General features: G+C 31.3%; 1 pseudogene; it reads left to right on the top strand.

Annotated features, from left to right (window-relative positions):
• Positions 1–9,438: 9,438 nt before the first annotated feature.
• LOC149578301 (thioredoxin-like protein YLS8 pseudogene) lies at positions 9,439–9,978 on the top strand (annotated as a pseudogene).
• The last annotated feature ends 381 nt before the right edge of the window (positions 9,979–10,359 follow it).

Here is a 10,359-nt window from a genome sequence, read left to right as displayed (position 1 = left end):
TGATTTTGCAAGAGTAGATCTGCACTTTTCTTGCTTGGCAAAATTTGTGGGAGCCAAAATTTATGGAGGCTAAATTTTGTGGGAGCCAAAATTTGTGGGAGATAAAATTTTGATTTTTGCAAGTGGCTGCAATTTTTGCCCTAGGTTGGGAAATTTTATTTGGAGGTGAATTGCATGATAAATTTTTAATTTGCAAAGGGATTTGAACTTCTTGAAAGTCATATCCTAGGTTCCAAAAAGCCACTTTAAGTTTATTGGTTAAGGTGAATTTTCATCATCTAGAGTTGCAAAGAGTCCTTAAGCTGACATCCATCTTTCGTTCTAGTTTAAGGATTTCTCTAGTTGGTTCTTCTTGCTTTTTGGTCCACCACTCTACCATCCCATAATAGGGTGAGGAGCATGGAGGATGATAGTGCAAGTAAGAATCCCAAGTGGGCAAACACTAAGAAAGACAAAGAGGATATGACACCCAAAACTTCCTTCTTCTCATAAATGAAGTGAATAATCGATACCAATATCTATACAGTGGACATGATATAGATGAGGGATAGACTGAAGGAAGGACAATCCCCCTTGGCAAAGAAGATGTCAATGAGACAGATTTTGGATCGAAGTTGGATGAGTTGGGAAAGGTTGCTATCAAGAAAAAGAATTTGGGCACCCTTTCCTCTCTCAATGCTTTTATTGGATTTGAGAAAGAATATGAGAAGGATCACGAAAGGATACTACAAGCAGCAAGTAGCGTGGCAAAGTCAGCGAAACTCAGGGCAAAGCACACACCTTGTCCTCCTATGGAAGAAGTTAATGAAAGGCTAGCTAAGTTCATTGCCTTAGCTAAGAAAATGAAAGAAAAGGGAAGAGTTATATTAGAAGATCACTTTATGTAAGCCCAAGTGACAATTTCTCTTTCTTCTAGAATAAGACACGTGTCTATTTTTGATTAGCCACCATTTTGGTGCCTTCTCATTGGTTGCCACTTTTTGTACTTTTTTCATTGGTCCATTGATGAGGTGGTAGCTTCTCATTGGCCGATGGGGTGGCAACCCTAATTAGGGTTTTGAAGATCCAATCTGGATCATTGATCTTGTTTTGATCTCCATCATTCGTTGTATTTCTAGCCCCTATAAAAGGCCATTTTCTCTCATTTGTAAAGTGTTAGAGAAATTGTTGCGAAGATAATACCAAAATGCTCTCTTTTTCATTGTTGTGATTGGCATGTTGATCAAGAAAATTAGGTGTTATTGCATGTTTTCTACTTCCACTTAGTTAGATTTCATTTCAAGTTGCTAAGGAGGAGTGAAGTAGATGGATAGTTGTATGGTAGCATTGGTAAATGTTTGATAGGGATAAATGCTAGACCACTAGCATCGTAGAGGTTGGTTGGGAAGCTTTGTGTTTTAAGCTAGTTTATTATTCCTTTGAATCATTGCACCTATGTAAGTGAGGCCACTGGTCAGCTCTCATTAGGTTTGATCCCCGTCCATTTGCTAACCTTCCATTCATAGGAGTAGGAGTAGAATAGTAAGTAGTTGGGTAGTCGAAGCTTAGAGAAGAAAGTCAGAGGAGTAAGTAAAGCATTAGAGCACATCCATTCACCTCCCATAACCATCGCTTTCCCATCAACATCATCCCTGGCATACACATCCTTCATCACCACCACCATCAACATTATCTGCCACTCGCATATTTCACAAACCCATCATCATCTCCATCATTCCACCAAAGTCCAAGTCTCCTCAAATGAATAGAATAAGGCCACCTATGTGATTACCAAAAAATCACATCGATAAAACTGAGTGAGTATCCAATGGTGTAAGGAAAATTGGAGCTATTGCTTATGTCTTCATGAGTAATAACTTTTCAAGAGAGGAGTTGCATGTTTGATATCCCATATCGAATAGTCAAATCCTAATATGTTATGTAAGTGATACAAAACTCTTATCAACAGTAATGAGGAATTGAGAGTCCCTTAAATAGAATCCAGGAATGAATCAATGGTCAGGATCAACCTTGATGAATGGTTAAGATTGGATAGAAGATTTAGTTAAGATGGAAACTTCTTTAAATGTAGGTGAAGTTAATTGTTTCAGATCTAAGTGTGATAAGTAGTTTAGTGAACTTGTCATAATGTGAGAACAAGTTAACTAGATTAATTCCAATTTGAGAGATAGTTCACTCAGAGTTTCCCTTTTAGAACTAAAGAGAAGATTTTAAAGATATTATTTAATTTAACAGGTGAGATATGACCTCATAAATACCTTTTTCATTTAATTGAATAATCTAATTCAATTAATTAAAATGGGCACAATTATTAAATTAAATATTTTAATTGCTTAGTACATTAGCCTTAGGATATAATTTAATTTAATTAAAGTGTAAATACTTCAAATTAAATTAAATCTTAATCAATAGGTTTAATGTGACTAATATGAGTCAATACTTTAGGAATTAAATAAAGAGTATGATGAATGCAAATTTAGGGTTTTCTGCATTTGACAATTAAGTCAAGTAGCAAAAATTAAAACTAAAATTGCCTATTGACATAGGACTTTAGAATAGACCAGAATAGACTAGAATTGGTGATCATGGCAATGAGCCAATTTTGGGGTATTACAATATCCTGATAATCCTAGAATCCCTAAGGCCAAAAGAGTTTGATATAATTTTGAAAGTGAGCCATAATTGGGGAGACATTATCCCTTATCTAGTTTCAAATTTTTTTAGAGTGTATAGTTTTCCAAGAACTCTCCCTGTGTTACCTTACCAAGTTCCCCTCAAGATTGGTGTTGTAGAGGTTCTATAGAAAATTGGAGGATTGGAGGAGGAAGAATTTACAAATAGATCGAGATGTACAATTTTCCCCAATTACACTATCATACACCAACTTATGGTCACAAAGGGAGGATGGAAACATTTGGATCAATTAATAGAGCCCTATAATATGGAAAAATATCTTGCCAGAATCATAGATCCTGAGGGTTTTTATGAGATGTTTAAGATAAGAACCAAAGCTAAAGGAAATACTTATAAGTTTTACTACCTTGAAGATATGATTAGAAATGAGTTTTTCTTGCAAGAGAAAGAGGTGAAAAAAGAAAAATGGAGGGTATATAACAAGGCCTTGAATTTTATTAATGCTTTTGATAAAAATTATGATCCATTGAAAGATGAAAAGTTATGGGATGAAAAATTGGAAAAGTTGATGACACATTTCACTAAAATTATTCAAGTTCTAAATGAGAAAAGAATCACTTTGGTTAAAGCACATCCTGACAAGGAAAGAGAATTGATGAAAATATTTTCTATTACCCCTGCCATGAATCTTAGGCAGTATATTCTTTAGAGAAGAGTTGGATATACTATTGTTAGAATAGTTGAGGATATTTCTATTAAAGAAAAAGAAATAGGAGGCAAGTCTTCATCTCTTGCAAAAGGTTCCCCTCTTTCCTTAGTTTATAAGAGACTTTTTTTAGAATGTCCTCCTATTGAATCTCCTTCAAAGAAACAAAGAATGGAAGAATGTCCTTCATCAAGTAAAGAGGTATACTTTCCTTCTCAAAGTCCTATTTTTTTTAAGTGAACAAAAAATGACTAAGCATTTAAAGTAGGTGGGAAGCCAATGTGATATTATTATAACCACTACCAAGTTAGAGGAAGGCATGCTGCAAGAACCTCTGATGCCAATTATGGATCTCATAGTGGAGGACTTCAGAGGTAAGGAATTGGATTCAGTAGTAGAATAAGCTTATAAAAAATTTCTATCAGATGACAATTTTGTTAGGTCTAGGGCTTTTATTTAGTTTTTTTGGAGATCAAGCATGTCAAACTTTGAAGCCACATGTAAGAAGAGGAAAGAAAATAAATCTAATAAAGAGGATTCTATTATAAGGGATGAGATAAAGGAGGAAATGATGGAGGGATTTAATATCATTACTCCAAAGGAGGGTAGAATAATGATAAAGGAACCAAGAGTGTTAATTCTTCCTGAATGAGACATTGTTAATGTTATGGTATTTGATGCCATAAGAAAAGAAACCAATAAAAAGTTTAGAATAGAGGAAGAATCTAGGAAAGCCCCTAGGGGGTAAAATATAGTGAAGATCATGAAACCTTGGTAATAGGCTCCTTATAAGAAAGAGATAGGTCTAGGCAATAAGAAATGTTTGATATAGATCAGACAAAGAGCTTACTAATGAAAAGAGTAGTAGATACTAATAATGAATAATTTTACCTCATGAAGAAAGGAATGAAAAAATTTACCTTGGCCACTACTAGGAAAGAGAAGCATATATTTTTTGAATTAAATCTCAAATTTGAAAGATTTTTGGAAGCCTATGATAAACAAAGGAGAAAGAATAGTGAAATGGAAAAGGCAATTGCTATGTATGAGAAACAACAAGGAGGATAGAGGCCACTAGATGAGTCTTCTCAGATGGTGATTGCATCCTCACCAACTCCAACACCCCCTACTAGCACAATTGAACTCCATGAAACTCTATTACATGGTAAGGAATCACATGATGAAGAATTGAAGAAGAAAAGAATAAACTCAAGACTGCACAAATGGAGGTAATGTAGAGATATGAAGAAAATGTAAGAGATACCATTTTACACTTTTCATTTAACATTGATGAAAATTTCTCTACCATGAGATATCAAAACTTGTGGCTATCAAGAGATCTCTTAATGAAAATGAAGTTATGTTGAGACAAATTTTTAATAATTGGGTCAACAAAGAGGAAGAGATGAGTGATATATGTACAATTATTATAGATAAGCTCCAAGTTGAAGATTTAATTGAAAAGACTTATAATTAGTTAGCAACCTTGGTAGAGTTTGATGTAAATAGGGAGTTGTTACAAAGAAGGGTAAGATTTTATCTTTCCAAGTATGAAAATAAAAGTTTTGATCTTTCCCTTTGGTTTTCAAAAGTGAACATAATCTAAAGACTTATAGAGATTGAGAGGAAGGATTGTATGCTTTTCTTAATATTAGAGTAAATGACATAATAAAAAATTATGAAAATGATTTATTTCCAAGGAATCTAGAATAGATGGTAGAAGAAAAGATATTTTATCATTTTTTCAACTTTGAAATAGGATACTTGAAGGCAAAATGGAAAGATGTTACAAACAAAGAAAAGAAGTTATGGATTTCAATTGGCCTAATGACACTGTTTATAGTGAGTGGGTAACAAAATATATTCCTAAAGAAGAGGACCCATAGGAGGTAGTGGATGAGCAGGCTCAAGGTCAAGATGAAATAGAAGAAGTTTCACAAGCACTTGAATATGTTACCCAAGAAATAATAAAAGATAGTTAGACCGCAGGCTAAAGGAAAATAGTAATTATCAAAAGAGGGAAGGCAATTATCTAAATAAGGTATCTTACTTTTATGGTTCACCCACTATGGATATACCTATGTAACAAACATGGAAATACTCTTGAACATCTACACTTCCAGTTGTATGTCTTATAACTATCTTTTCTTTCACAATTGTAATGTCATAGATGTTGAAGTTTTGTCTCTTCTATAACTATGTTGTATACCCAATTGTTTTGAGACACATGTCTTTACTCCCCACGTCTGAAGCTTGTTGAAATCCTTTCTTATAAAAGGATTTTGAGGACTGGGATTAGGGGGTTATAATTTTAAAAGATGAATTTTATTTATCATGCTTAAGTCGGTCCCATACTGTGTAGTGTAATTTTTTTGGTATTGATCATATGAAAGGAGAATAGCAATTTAGTGAGTTAAGTTTGTTTTGAGTTATCTAATTTTACAAGACCTAATACTTAAAATGTATCCTTTCAATTAGTACAACTGAAGAAGTATTCTTAATTTCCCAATTTGGATCCTATATCTTTTTATGTTGTCTTTAATTTTCTACAATTCAATTACAAAATGTATTGAATTCTACGTGTAATTAATTTTGAATTATATCTTATTGTAGATAAAATTGATTGAATAAATGATTAATGTGATCTAAGAAAATTAAAGGATTTCATCGGGAGATTAAGATAAGAATGAGATCTAAGATTGAGTATTAATTTTCTTCATAAAGTAAGGAAATAGATCTGAAGTGGTGCACTAGTACAAAAACAACAATATATTACTAAATAAACTACTAATTTTTTTAGATATGTGACTAATTTTGATCACGTGACCAATGGTAGTTTATTGCTAGACATTTATTTCCCAAACAAATTTATGACTAAACTATTTTAATCATTGATTTAGTCGTTTATTGTTGTTACTTGGTAGTTTATACAATAGTTTATTTGGTAATTTTGGTAGTATATTTGGTAGTTTTTTGGATAGTATATATGGTAGTTGATTTGGTAGTATATTTGGTAGTTTTTTGGGTAGTATATATGGTAGTATATTTGGTTGTTTATTTGGTAGTATATATGGTAGTGTATTTGGTAATATATTTGGTAGTTTATTTGGTAGTTTAATTAATCATTAATTTAGTCATATTAGGGCACGATGGAATTGAACCACCATCCTCCTACTTATAAAGTAGGTGCTCTTCCATTGAGCTAGTACCCTTTAAAGAACAATGCAAAAAAATGACAAAGTTGTCTTCCCAACATTAGATCTACCATGATCATGGTCACTGCAACATGGTATAATCTTCTCAAAGGACACAAATTATTTTAGTTATTATGAAAAACAATAATCTAAATATTTATCAATAAAAATTCAACAATTTTGAATTCTTATGTTCAAGCATTTAAAAATTATATTTCATGTCAACTACACTTCTCTAAATTATTGTAGTGATAGACTCTTATAAAATATAATTTTGAGCACTTTGGCCACACATAAGTATTGTTTCTTGTGCTAACTTCTTAGAAAAGATACAAATGATTATGTAATTTATGTTAAGAAAATAAACATTTTTATTGATTATGCAATTTATGTCAAGAAAATAGACATTTTCATTAAATAACAACATCAAACCCCATTAAAAAATCACATTTATTAAAAACTATGAAACACAATCAATTGAAATACTTACTTTTTAACATATAGAGGTGCTAAAGGATTAAATATTTCCTCTTCCTTATGCTTAAGTGGGTGCTAAAAGTGTTCATTGGGATCAAATATGTCCTCTTCCTTAGGATCAAATATTTAAACTTTATATGAAAATATCTTGAATTCTATTCAACATGGTTAGAAGGTGTAAATAGGGTTCATTTACAAAAAATAATGAAAAAAAAAGTTCCATAAATGTAAGCTTTGCCAAGACAAGATTCAAAACCTTGGTTAAATAATTATTAGCCTAATAAGAATATTATGGACCATTAAAAAAGTCTCAACCTAAACATCTTGTATTACCAACAGCTCCTTATCCCTCCATGCTATTGCAATTGAACAATAGGACTAATTTGATAGAGAACCAATGAATCTTGAGGCATCAAAATTGACAAGAAATATAGATTTCTGAATTAAATATGATATCTTACCTTTGCAAGTGATGAATTTACTAGCAGTTTTCGTAAGAGATGGAGGAACTTTGCAACCTCTACTCTGAAAATTCTTGCTGAAAGAATCAATTTCTATTCCACTCTCTATAGCAACTGTCAGATAGTTATTTATATGGGTCAAACAAAGAGCTTTCACTTTGATGATTTAGTGTAATAAATTTTCATTATGTTGATCTTATACTACCAGTAAGGAGTCCTAGAATAAAGTGACCAATCTAAATGGAAGTATATCAATGAAAGCTCCCACTTCTATAAATTTGTTTGAAAGAGAGTTGGAGTTGGATAACATTTTTGCTTCACTTTCTATAGCTAAATATTTTTTTAGTAGAAAGTGAAGCTTAGTAGCTTGTGAGTCAATTATGGTTTTAATAGAATTTACTACAACACCTCTTCATCTCTAACTTGAGGACAAATGTTGGTGAGCAACTCCATGAGTCGTGGGTATGTAAACTTTCCATATTCTCTAATCATAGTGATGCAAATCTATATAGAGGTTGTGATAGATAAATATGCTATTTAAATTTCTAAGTGCCATTCTTATTTTAGTGATTGTTAATTAAATACAGTACTTTGGAAACTATAATAGTCTAATTAAGAATAAATAAATATAGATAAATGAAAATATCTCATTAAATTTCTTTCAAATTGCTTTTCATAAAATTATTAATTCATTATATATAACCATTATTGAAACTACATATTTTAATCAAGAAAATTATAGAATATTGTAAATATATTTATTAGAGAGCAAAATGCTCTATTTTATTTTAATTATGCATACCAAAAAAATTAAAAGTAAAAAAATTCTATTAAAAGGCATTATCATTTATTATATATATATATATATATATATATATATATATATATATATATATATATTAGAGAGAAGAATCTTTAAATTAGAAATAATATAACCAACAAAAGTAAGCATACGTGGAAGTCTAAGAAAATGGTGGTAGTTTTGGAAAGTTTAGAAAATATTTAGAAGCTTCCACTTAGAGACCTTGTTATTTTGCATGTATTAACAAATAAAGTCTAAGTTTATGAAGAAACTAATATATGATAAGATCTATAGTAATTTTGTTAAATATGATAAGCAATAAGAGGAAGATTAGATAATAAAAACATTTGAATAACAATAAATGAAGGTAAGCATCTTTATTCAATTTGTTGTCTGGTAAGTCTGTATGAATCAACTTTATTCAGATAGCTTTGTCATGACTTTATTTAAAAATGTGAATTAATAAAATATGCAATGTTTTTTTAGTATAGCCAAATAGTTCATTTGTAGTTTGCGAACAACATATTGCATTCTTTCCATCTCTTTGAAGCATTTCGTCAAACAACTCTGGTACAAATTTTTTTGTTTGAGTTTCACATGCATCTCCTACAGTGGACTTCATACATTATACATGACAAAAGTGACACATTTATTATGCCTTGAATTATTTTATTAACCTCATTTGAAGCTATGATTTTATTTCAAACAATGATCTTATTGTTGAAAGTCGCTGAAATTTTCTTTCCTATGAATTGAATTTGATTAACTATTTTAATCCGCTTACCTTTTTATTTTATCACTAGTTAATGTTAGTAAAAAGGCTTCCCTAAAGTGAATAAAATCTTCACGTGATTCAATTTTGATTTTGGGTTCCTTTAGATAAATATTCCTAGTTTGTTTTGGGTTGAAGGAATCAAGAATAAATTCCTTTGAATTAAACATTTATTTGAGTAATCATAAACAAGTCAAGTATTCAATCAAGATATAGGTCAAGTATTAAAGTATTTGAAATATAGGTTATAGGGTAAAAATATATTATGCCAATAAAATCAAAGAATTTTTTTGATGATTATTAACTTCCATGAAAAAATAGAAGGCAGAGCAGAGCAATTGGCGAAAAGGGGTTTCCAAGAGCAAGAGGGAAAGATCAAGAATGTCTTGCTTACACACCTACACTTAGGATGGGCTATGGACTAGGTGACTCTAGTGGTAGAGGAGGAGTGACTTGTGGTAATTAGGTTTAGCCAGGATTGGGATGACACATGTATACAGATGGATAAGGTGCTTTCTAGCATGATAGAGTCCATCAAGAATTTTGCAGTGATATACCTAGTGGACATAATGGAGGTGCTAGAGTTCAACATCATGTATGAGCTCTACAATCCTTCCACTATCATGTTCTTCTTCCACAACAAGAACATAATGATTGATTTGGGTACAAACAACAACAAGAAGATCAATTGGGCTCTTAAGGACAAGCAAGAGTTCATCAACATTATCAAAACCATCTATCATGGCACCCGTAAGGGATGCAGTCTAGTTATCACCCTCGAGGACTATTCCACCAAACTATTTAATGACCAAAAAATGGAAGGAAGAGTAGAGTACATGAATTATGAAAAATATGTAAGCAAATATAACCAACAAATAGGACAAACGAGATCAACAAAGAATTTAATTAGTAGACCGAAGCAAACAATTTAAGAACCTTATTGATAGCTAGAGCAACAACCAAAATTATCAACATGTCAATCTAGTAGAGAAGTAGATGCATTGGAATTTATAGCATTGACCCTCCACAAATCAAGGCTTCTCTCTTTATTAATTTGTAGTTTGCAATAAAAATGTATAGTCCTTTTGTGGCACTTTTAGGGTACGATGATTTCTAGTATAAGTTTCAATGATAGAAAAAATAGAACCATTGGATTAGTAAAAATATAGATGCATCCAATCAAAATCTATTAGTGAAGTTTAAAGAAAAATTAGGGTTTTGTATAGTGGATAAAGACAATAAGAAAAATATAGGAGGAACCAAATTGGTAAGAAATTAGGACAAAATACTACATCTATCAACAGATCATCATA

Source organism: Cupressus sempervirens, chromosome 1 (assembly GCF_028749045.1).
Source record: "Cupressus sempervirens isolate cs-2001-9-10 chromosome 1, ASM2874904v1, whole genome shotgun sequence".
NCBI lineage: Eukaryota > Viridiplantae > Streptophyta > Pinopsida > Cupressales > Cupressaceae > Cupressus > Cupressus sempervirens.
This window is presented reverse-complemented; position numbering and strand designations above follow the sequence as displayed.